This window comes from Penaeus vannamei, chromosome 15 (assembly GCF_042767895.1).
Source record: "Penaeus vannamei isolate JL-2024 chromosome 15, ASM4276789v1, whole genome shotgun sequence".
NCBI classification, from domain to species: domain Eukaryota; kingdom Metazoa; phylum Arthropoda; class Malacostraca; order Decapoda; family Penaeidae; genus Penaeus; species Penaeus vannamei.
In genome coordinates, this window is record NC_091563.1 from 12,476,775 (window position 1) to 12,486,774 (window position 10,000).

The window sequence follows — 10,000 nt, forward strand, 5'->3', positions numbered from 1 at the left end:
ACATGCAGCTTGTAATTCCACTAACTAAAGCTAGATTTTCGATTTCATTTCTAGACGTCTGACCACTAAGAATTCCACTAAACTATTCATTATACTCCACACTATACCCATTCTGTATATTAGTAGAAAAACCTTTAATGATAATTCTTAGAAATTCGTGTTTGGATTACATAAGAGGTCATGATGTTCATGTGTGACCCTGACCTTCCCACAAAATGTTTTCTTTCTTTCTTTCTTTCTTTTATCAATTGCGAGGACAACTGATAACAAAGTAAAGGGAGAAGGAGAAAAATAAGAGACAAAACACGCAATTGTAAATAGATAGTCCATGCAATCTGGGTTAAAATAACGACAGAAAATGATAATGATGATCATGATAACAGGAACAATGGCAACAATGGAAAAATATATAATAATAATAATATTAATAATAACAATAATATTATTCATAATAATAATATTATTATTAATAATAAAATTAATAATAATAATAATAATAAAGGGTTTATTAAGTAAAGTTATAGTTACAAAATTAAATTGTTACTTTATATAATGATCATAATAATGATAACGACGATAATGATAATGATGATAATAATAGTAATAACAACAGCAATAATAAAGTTATAAAAGAAAATAACTACAATAACATTATTAACAATATTAATGATAATAATATCAACAACAATATTAATGATAATATCAACAACAATATTAATGATAATATCAACAACAATAATAATAACAATAACAAGCAAAAATAGCAATAATAATAACAGGACTACTTCTAAAGTCAGTTATTAATTCCCTCACTGTGGAATCATTACTGACACTCCGAACTGACCCCCACCCCAGCCATGCACGTGAGAGATGCAAGACCGTTGACAATGCAACCTACAGCTTAATCTGATTAACTTTTGGGAGGAAAGCAATGCGGAGATTCTCTTCTTTTGTGCAATGTTATGATTAGGCTGTTTTTCTATTCATTGTTTTTCATTTTTACGCTTTGTGATGATTTAAATATCTTTGGTCGGTGTTATTGTGTTTTTATATTAAAAAATTGACTAAAAGTTGTGCATTTCCTGGGCTATGAATTTCCTTCTCTCGTGTTGTCATTCGTTAGTTGGTTTCTCGTTAACCTTTGCTCCCAAAAAATCCTCTGTGGAAGTTAATTAGTAATCGACTGCTCTTCTTGCATCACCTGTTTCATTGCTGCGTTTTGTTTTTCGTTTTGAAATTTGTTAATCTTTTCCCTTGGCATCAGGTTCAGAATTATAGTGACATCGCTTTCACCCTCGCTTACTTAGCGTGACCAAGTTTATGAACGTAATGAAAGGTTGAACGCTGTATCTCATTTTGCTGTTATTGAGAAAAATATAATCTTTCATATGTATAAATCTCATTTTGCTGTTATTGAGAAACATATAATCTTTCATATATATAAATATATTCGAGTTCACCCACTTTTTTCCTCTCACTGACAGCGACGAGAGCTCAGTGTATAATGTTCGATGGTTCTTGATGGCTTGAAATATTCGAACAGATCACAAGTGCTATCTAACGTTGAAACTATCAAAAATACACGAATCAGATACCTGTTCGGACCTTTGTCAGTCACCAAGACTTTCCTGTCGCATTCCAGATCAAAAGCGTCTGGATTGTATTCAGAAGCAGGGACATGCGAATCGGAAAATGTGGCAAAAAGGTGCCCCGGAACACTGACGTCCTCACAGTGAGAGCTCTTTCGTCGGAGGCGAAGAATTTGGATACAGCGCTGCGAATGGAGATAGGCCTACCACGTCTAGATCGGGCACTGCAGTGGTTACAGATACCAAAGGTTTCATCCAAGCCTTGGCGTCAGCTTCGGGTGTTCCTCGGTCATTAAGCCCTAAATGCCTGTACTAATGCTAATGAGTACAATGTCCGAGGAAAAATTGGAAAAAAGCTTCCTATTTTCCAAAATCCTTATCAAGAGCTCGGCTATCTTTACATCCTGGCATTTCATGAACTTTTCAGTGGTCAGTTATTTGGAGAGAGAATCCATCGTAAGGTTCATACCATAGTTACTCCTATGGATCTCATTTACTGTTAATGCCTACACTGGATGCGCGCGCATACAAGCAGAAGAAACTAAGGTAATACAAAAATACACAGTGAAGTCCGAGTTCTCATTACACTCGTCTGTACTCAAGCGCTTAATTTTCTCGAATCGAAATGTTTGATAGTTGCTGCGATGCTTCATGTGAAAACAGACGTGAAAGAAATCGCTGTCGTTTTACGTTATTCCGTCACGAAAAAAACGCGATATAAACGTTATTTCCGGGTAATAAGAACGGACCTAACCTAATCTAACCTGACAGAGTGGTATCACCTCGTGTCGAGACACGAGGTGATACCACTCTGTGGTATCTCTGCCGTAAACGTAATAATTTCCTAACAACTTTTGCTACCCGAATTATTAAAACGACACATTTATGTTCCAAAACTGATTTTGCCTCTAGCCTTCTACAACTGTTTCGATTTTGTCAAAATATGTGACTACAGCTACCGACGAAATAAAAATCTAGCCAGCAACTTACCTTTGATCTGATAAAACAAAGACCTACAGTCTTGAACGTGCCCTTCTCTGAAGAAGTCGTAACCTTCCAACGACTTGAATCTTTCCTTGCCCCAATCGTATAAAGGCTTGGCGTTTCAATAAGAAACTTGGTAATTTCAGACCAAGATAGGTTTAGTAATTTCCTGATGCCGTCTGACCAGCCATCTTCCATCGGGTAAGGGTCCTCTTGCTCCACACCGTTTTTGAGGGCGAATTTCTCTTCGTAGCGCTTCTTATCATCCGCAAAAAAAGTTTCTAAATACTGAGATGCCATCTTCGTGACTTTTGGCTAATCGACATGGAAGTATGTTGAAATTATAGGATTTTAGATCGCGATATCTGAAGAAAACAGCCGGACAACACGAGGTAAACAACGTGGACGGATGCATGTTTTGCCTGTCTTCATGCGCGCGCAGCTTTTCGCGACACCAGTGACGTAGGCGTGAAAGTGCATTACAGCACACTAAAATACGTTATTTGTTCTACAACTCCCTACAGTCTGGTAATCTGATCCTCTTTACAGAACTGATGTTTTTTCTTTCCTTCTTTTTATTTATTTTTTTAACGACGATATTAATTTGAACATGTATCCCTGTAAATAAGCCTTAAGGCAATAAATTGAGGATTTTAGATTCAGTTTCACCAGCGATTAACACCGCACTTATGTGTTTTTGGCCAAATTTTTGTAATGGTGCATTTGAAACAAATTGTGGTTCGTCAGGAAGATTAGAATAATCCATTTTTAGTTTTCTAGTGTATTTATTTAGATATGTTAAAAATATGATTCATTGCGATGAATAGATGTTTTTCTTGTATATCTTACCTTTTTTTTATAGAGTACTGCAATCATAGAGATGACACTGTGTGCACGCAAAATACCAATGAAAATCACACTTTTTAGCTATTAGAAACGAACTGCAATGTAAAAAAGATAATTTTAAAACACTTTTGTCTAAATCTGGCTTGCTCTCTGCCATGAAGGAATCTCCCCAGGGATAAAAAAAAATAGCCGTAGAAGAAATTTGGAGCTGCATTTTTTTTTTTGGAAAATTGGTCTGTAACTGGGTGGTCAGCATCTGGTTTTCTCGGCTTAAGAACCGTCACAATTTTGGCAAATATCCAATCCAAAAAGCACCTTGCTCATGTCTTGTCGTTTCCTAGTTCGTTCCTTTCTCACAGTCGATGGGATCCTCTATCATTCCAGGTTGTTGTATTTACTTTCCCATGTTTAAGAACCATCTTATTTCGTTTCAAGTGACATGCTGTTTTAATATATGTAATTCATTTGTAATCATTTCAAGTATCTGAAAGCAATGGAATATTTGAATAATCTATGAACTTCATTTTCTTTAGCGTTCACTATCCAATCTTTAAAAAACATCTTCTTTAATTCTTAAGGCTATATAGAAAGCAATTGCCAACGTCAACTTTGCACGTTTGCTTATATTACTCTAAAGGTCACGTGCTCTCTTATGTCCAAACAGAGGATATTCTGTAAACTTGCATTGTGTTTTTTAAAATTAAACTGAGAAAGTGTGTGTGTGTGTGTGTGTGTGTGTGTGTGTGTGTGTGTGTGTGTGTGTGTGTGTGTGTGTGTGTGTGTGTGTGTGTGTGTGTGTGTGTGTGTGTGTATGTGTGTGTGTGGTGTGTAGTGTGTGTAGTGTGGTGTGTGTGTGTTCGTCTAGAATCGGTGCGTGTAAAAAGCGTATGGAACAAACTTAACAAAACATTCTGATAGACAAAACTTTCTTCAAAACTGAGGCAGCAAGACTTGAGAATATCTTGAGATCTTTTGCAGCGCTTAGCCTGTTGCATCGCTTCTCCCGCGTCAACTCCTGCAACCTGTCAGACTCGTGGCCGGGGGGAAGGGGGAGGGGGGGGGAGGCAGGAAGGGAGAGGTTGCAGTATAATACGAGCACGAATCGCCCCAATGCCCTGCCCGCCGTGGTGTTCTTTATTCATTCTTACTCTCTGGGTAAAACCAGAACGTTAAACCATTACAATAAAATATCAACACCAACATTTTAGATATTTTCTCATTTCATATCAGTGTGTTCAAAGGCGTCATATTTTCTCATTTCACGTCAGTGTGTTCAAAAGCGTGATATTTTCTCATTTCATATCAGTGTTCAAAGGCGTGATATTTTCTCATTTCATATCAGTGTGTTCAAAGGCATCAGGTACAGTCAGGTTTGTATTTTATCGGCAACGTCAGCACAGGAGCGCCAGTCAGCTACGACCCACTTACTCGTCAAAATGTGCTGATCTGGCAGATGTCTGGCGCTTGCTTCCTCTCCCTTCATCACTTTCTGTGTCATTATTATTTTTTTCTCTCACTCATTTTTTCTATTTCTTTTAACCATCAGACTCCCTCGCCTTCTTCTCTCTTCCGGTCACTCTAAATCTCTTCTTGTTCACTCGTATACCCATTCATGCACGCGTGCGCTACACACACACACTCTCTCTCTCTCTCTCTCTCTCTCTCTCACACACACACACACACACAAAAGACACACAGCTATCTATCTATCAATATATGTATGTATACATGCATATATGTGCGATGTTAATGTCCGTTTATAACTTATACATATATATGTGTGTTTGTGTGTGTGTGTGTGTGTAGTATGTGTATGCGTGTGTGTGTGTCTAGTATGTGTAGGTGTGTGCGTATGTACACACGTACGTGCAACTCCGCAGCCTCCCGTAGCACCATGTGTGCTGGTCGCGCTGCCACATCATTTCTCATGCCTGAGGCGATGACCATCTGACCTGCTGCTCTCACCACTCCGTTCAAGATCTTATTTTCTTTTCTTTTTCTGCTGCCCGTCTCAGCTTACTGGTCACACCTCAGTCATACAGGGTCTTGTGACCGGTCCATTCCTCGTGCTTTGTCTCGAATCATTTCCTCTCTGTTACCTTTTGCCTCCCTCTTCTCAGCACATATAAAAGGTGGAATTAACACCACTGAACCCTGTGTCTGCGCCGAGTGCATCATCGACAGCGCTCCCTTTGAGGATTCAAGTGCGCGGACTTCTACTCTCCGTAAAAGGCCCTGTGTTACCACATGCCCGCCTCCTCTTGCCGTTAGTGGGCATAATATTCTCCTGCGAGCAATCCCTGGGCCAATTCGTTGATATCATTGCTTTTAGCGCGCTAGATTGATATTTCTTTATATTCCTGACTGCCTTCACCACAAATTGAGTCCCCTAAAGATTTCTGCCTTCCTCAAACGTCTTCCTCTCTTATTCCCTCCCCGTTTACCATCTCCTTTCATCCAATTCTTACAATCGGCTCCTCTTCTCCCCCACTTCTTCATTCATGGCTCTCCTCCCTCTCCTCACAGACACGGCAGTCATCCCGAATCCACGAAACACACGAGCTCTAGCAAGCCGTGGCGAGGCGCCCTTCGTCTTCCTCCCAATGACTGTGGGAACGCGAGAACCCGAGAACGCGACGGAAGGAGGGCCATTTCAAGCTGCTTCACGCCTCATTGAAGTTACTACGAGGTTCGCACTCGGGTGAAAAAAACGCATCATTACTTTTAATTCTTTCCAGCGAAGTTACACGGGAAGGTGACGCCTCCTCTTGGCGGGTGAGTGGACGATGACTCGGCAAGGGGAATTACTTCACCGAGATTTGTAAGTGTATGGTGAGCGTCGCTGCGTATGGTGAGGTATGGTGAAGCTGATCTGCGTAAGTCCTTTCTTCCTGGCGATTCTTGGATGCTTAAAATCGTTGAAAAATGGAGTTGGAGAAAGTACAGGAGTAACGGAGGTGAGGAGAGACATGAAGGTGCCTAGATTCTTTACAAGGTCCTGTCTGTCTGCCTCTGTCTGCCTGTCTTCACCTCTCTTCTTTTCTCCCTCTCCCTCTCTCTACCTCCACTCCACCCCCTCCATCTTATCTCCCTCTCTAACTCCAACTCCGTCTCCTCCATATTATCTCCCTCTCTAACTCCAACTCCGTCTCCTCCATATTATCTCCCTCTCTAACTCCAACTCCGTCTCCTCCATATTATCTCCCTCTCTAACTCCAACTCCGTCTCCTCCATATCATCTCTCTCTAACTCCAACTCCGTCTCCTCCATCTTATCTCCCTCTCTAACTCCAACTCCGTCTCCTCCATATTATCTCCTTCCTCCTCTCCAATTCCATTTCCTCCATCTTATCTCTCTCTCTAACTCGAACTCCATTTCCTCCGTATTATCTCCTTCCCCCTCTCCAACTCCGTCTCCTCCATCTTATCTCCCTCTCTAACTATAACTCCGTCTCCTCCATATTATCTCCCTCTCTAACTCGAACTCCATCTCCTCCGTATTATCTCCTTCCCCCTCTCCAACTCCGTCTCCTCCATCTTATCTCCCTCTCTAACTATAACTCCGTCTCCTCCATATTATCTCCCTCTCTAACTCGAACTCCATCTCCTCCGTATTATCTCCTTCCCCCTCTCCACCTCCGTCTCCTCCATATTATCTCCCTCTCTAACTCGAACTCCATCTCCTCCGTTTTATCTCCTTCCCACTCTCCAACTCCGTCTCCTCCATATCATCTCTCTCTAACTCCTACTCCGTCTCCTCCATCTTATCTCCCTCTCTAACTCCAACTCGGTCTCCTCCATATTATCTCCTTCCCCCTCTCCAATTCCATTTCCTCCATCTTATCTCCCTCTCTAACTCGAACTCCATCTCCTCCGTATTATTTCCTCCCCCCTCTCCAACTCCGTCTCCTCCATCTTATCTCCCTCTCTAACTCCAACTCCGTCTCCTCCATATCATCTCTCTCTAACTCCTACTCCGTCTCCTCCATCTTATCTCCCTCTCTAACTCCAACTCCGTCTCCTCCATATCATCTCTCTCTAACTCCTACTCCGTCTCCTCCATCTTATCTCCCTCTCTAACTCCAACTCCGTCTCCTCCATCTTATCTCCCTCTCTAACTCCAACACCCACTCCGCATCCTCCATCAAATCTCCCTCCCCCCCCCACACCTCCATACCCCATCTCCCTTACCCTCTCTTTCTCTCCAAAACTTCAACCCTCCGCAGAGTATCAGTGTCAAGAGAACCTCACGGGCGGCACACCTGTCCAGCCCACGACCACGAGAACACCTGTGGAGGAGGTCAGGCCCGTCCACCTGTGCGATGTATAGAGTGTACCTGCCGCGTGCCATGCTCACGGGGGCCCTCTTCGAACGCGCCTAATTGGGACTTGTTTTAAGGGTCGAATCTCGGGAGTCCAATGCTCGCTCGGAAAAGGAAAAGGGGACGAAGGTGATCAAAGGAAAGAATAAATAGATGGGGTTTTGCGTCGATAAGGAAAGAGCCCGATGGGGAAAAATAAAAATGGTGCAGGATTTTTTTTTTAATTCTTACTCAAAATTTGAAATCCTTAAAGTGAAATCGAAAATGCGGTGTGTGTGTGTGTGTGTGTGTGTGTGTGTGTGTGTGTGTGTGTGTGTGTGTGTGTGTGTGTGTGTGTGTGTGTTTATTCATATACATTCACATATGTGTATATGTATGTATGTATGTATGTGTGTGTATGTGTATGTATATACACACACATATACACAGATATGTATAGATATAGATACATATACATATAAGCATATATGTATGTATGAAGGTTTGTATGTATGTATGTATTTATATATGTATATTGTGAATGTATATATGTATATATGTATGTATACGTACACACACACACACACACACGCACGCACGCACGCACGCACGCACGCACGCACACGCACACACACACACACACACATACACACACACACACACACACACACACACACACACACACACACACATATATATATATATATATATATATATATATATATATATATATATATATATATATATATATATATGTATGTATGTATGTATGTGTGTGAGGGGATATACATATATATACTGACAAATATATATACATATGTTATGCTCACAAAAGACATGGCAGTGTTGTTAATGAAGGTAGGGTTAATAGTGAATCATCTCTCTATGATGCATCTAAGACATCAAGATTTTTCTATCAACTGTGAGTAAAGAAAAAAAGCGAATGTCTTAGAACTGACACAAACACTGAAACTACATCAACGTATCCTACGTACAAATATATTTCAAGAACGTTATTCTTAAATACAACACGAAATGTTTAAAACTTGTCCGAAACTCAACACATTTTTCCTACTATATCGTTCATTTTCGTAGTGCTCTGACTATTTAACATTTAAGTCCTATTTAACATTCTATCCCAACAGGACGGCAGGTCACAGTAGTCTAAATAATCAAAATAATTATGGAAGATTTGCCTTTAAAAGACAAAAGTTTCCACCTATTGCAATTTCAACTGAATATCTTTCTCATACGAAAAATTATAAAATAAAATAAAAAATACCCCGTTAAGTTCCCATCATTATAATTTCTTCTCCTTGTACTCGCTCTGGTTTTGTTTGGCTTAAACGTCGGCGAAGTATGTTGTAAAATAAAAACGAACAAAACAAAAGAGAAACCAAAATCTAGCGGTTTCATGCCGGTGACGTATGCAGCATGAGTAATTGTTTAATTGTTACACGTGATTGTGTGACCAACAGACACGGCCTGATCCTCGTTCTATTTTTCTCTTTCTATTTCTTCTTCTTCCTACTTTTCTTCCTCTTCCTCCTCCTCTCCTTTCTCTTTCCATTTTTTCTTCTTACTCTTTTTCTTCCTCTTCCTCCTCCTCCTCTCTCTTCTACTTTTTCTTTTCCTCTCTCTTTCTACTTCAATTTCGTCTTCTTTGTTTGTCAGTATATGTACATTGTATTTATGTATCTGTGCACGTTCGCGCACGCACGCACGCACGCACGCACGCACACACACACACGCACGCACGCACACACACACACACACACACACACACACACACACACACACACACACACACACACACACACACATATTTACTTACATATATACAAATACACACATATTCTCGTGTGCGCGGGCTTGATCTCCTACATGGATATCCATGCAAAATCTAAATAACTGCTTCTTTAGACTCTATCCTGTTGTGTATGTGTCATGAGGTTTGCGCAAAACTGGCCAACAGAGCACAACGTTTGCACATTGCGGAAAATCCTTGCTGCACCGACCTTGATCTACGTCTCTGCGTCACCCAACCGAATCTTCGCCACACTTCGGTGCTGGGACTTGCAAAGGCGAACGTTTAGATAGAACGTAGATTTGCGTTGGAGTGAAAAAATTGTGTGGCAGGCAGGTGCTGTTATCCGGATGTATCGATTCCTTTGAAAGTTGTATAAGCTTTCATAGAGTAATCTTTCTTTTAAAGAATGAGTTAACAATATGTGGAATTCTAAGATGCGAGACCACACTCGCGATTTATCACAATAAGACG

At 40.7% G+C, this 10,000-nt stretch overlaps 1 protein-coding gene across 1 annotated transcript in view; it reads right to left on the minus strand.

Annotated features, from left to right (window-relative positions):
• The window catches only part of GEFmeso (Guanine nucleotide exchange factor in mesoderm), a 360,178-nt gene that overhangs the window by 349,272 nt on the left and 906 nt on the right, over positions 1-10,000 (minus strand). The window lies entirely within an intron of this gene.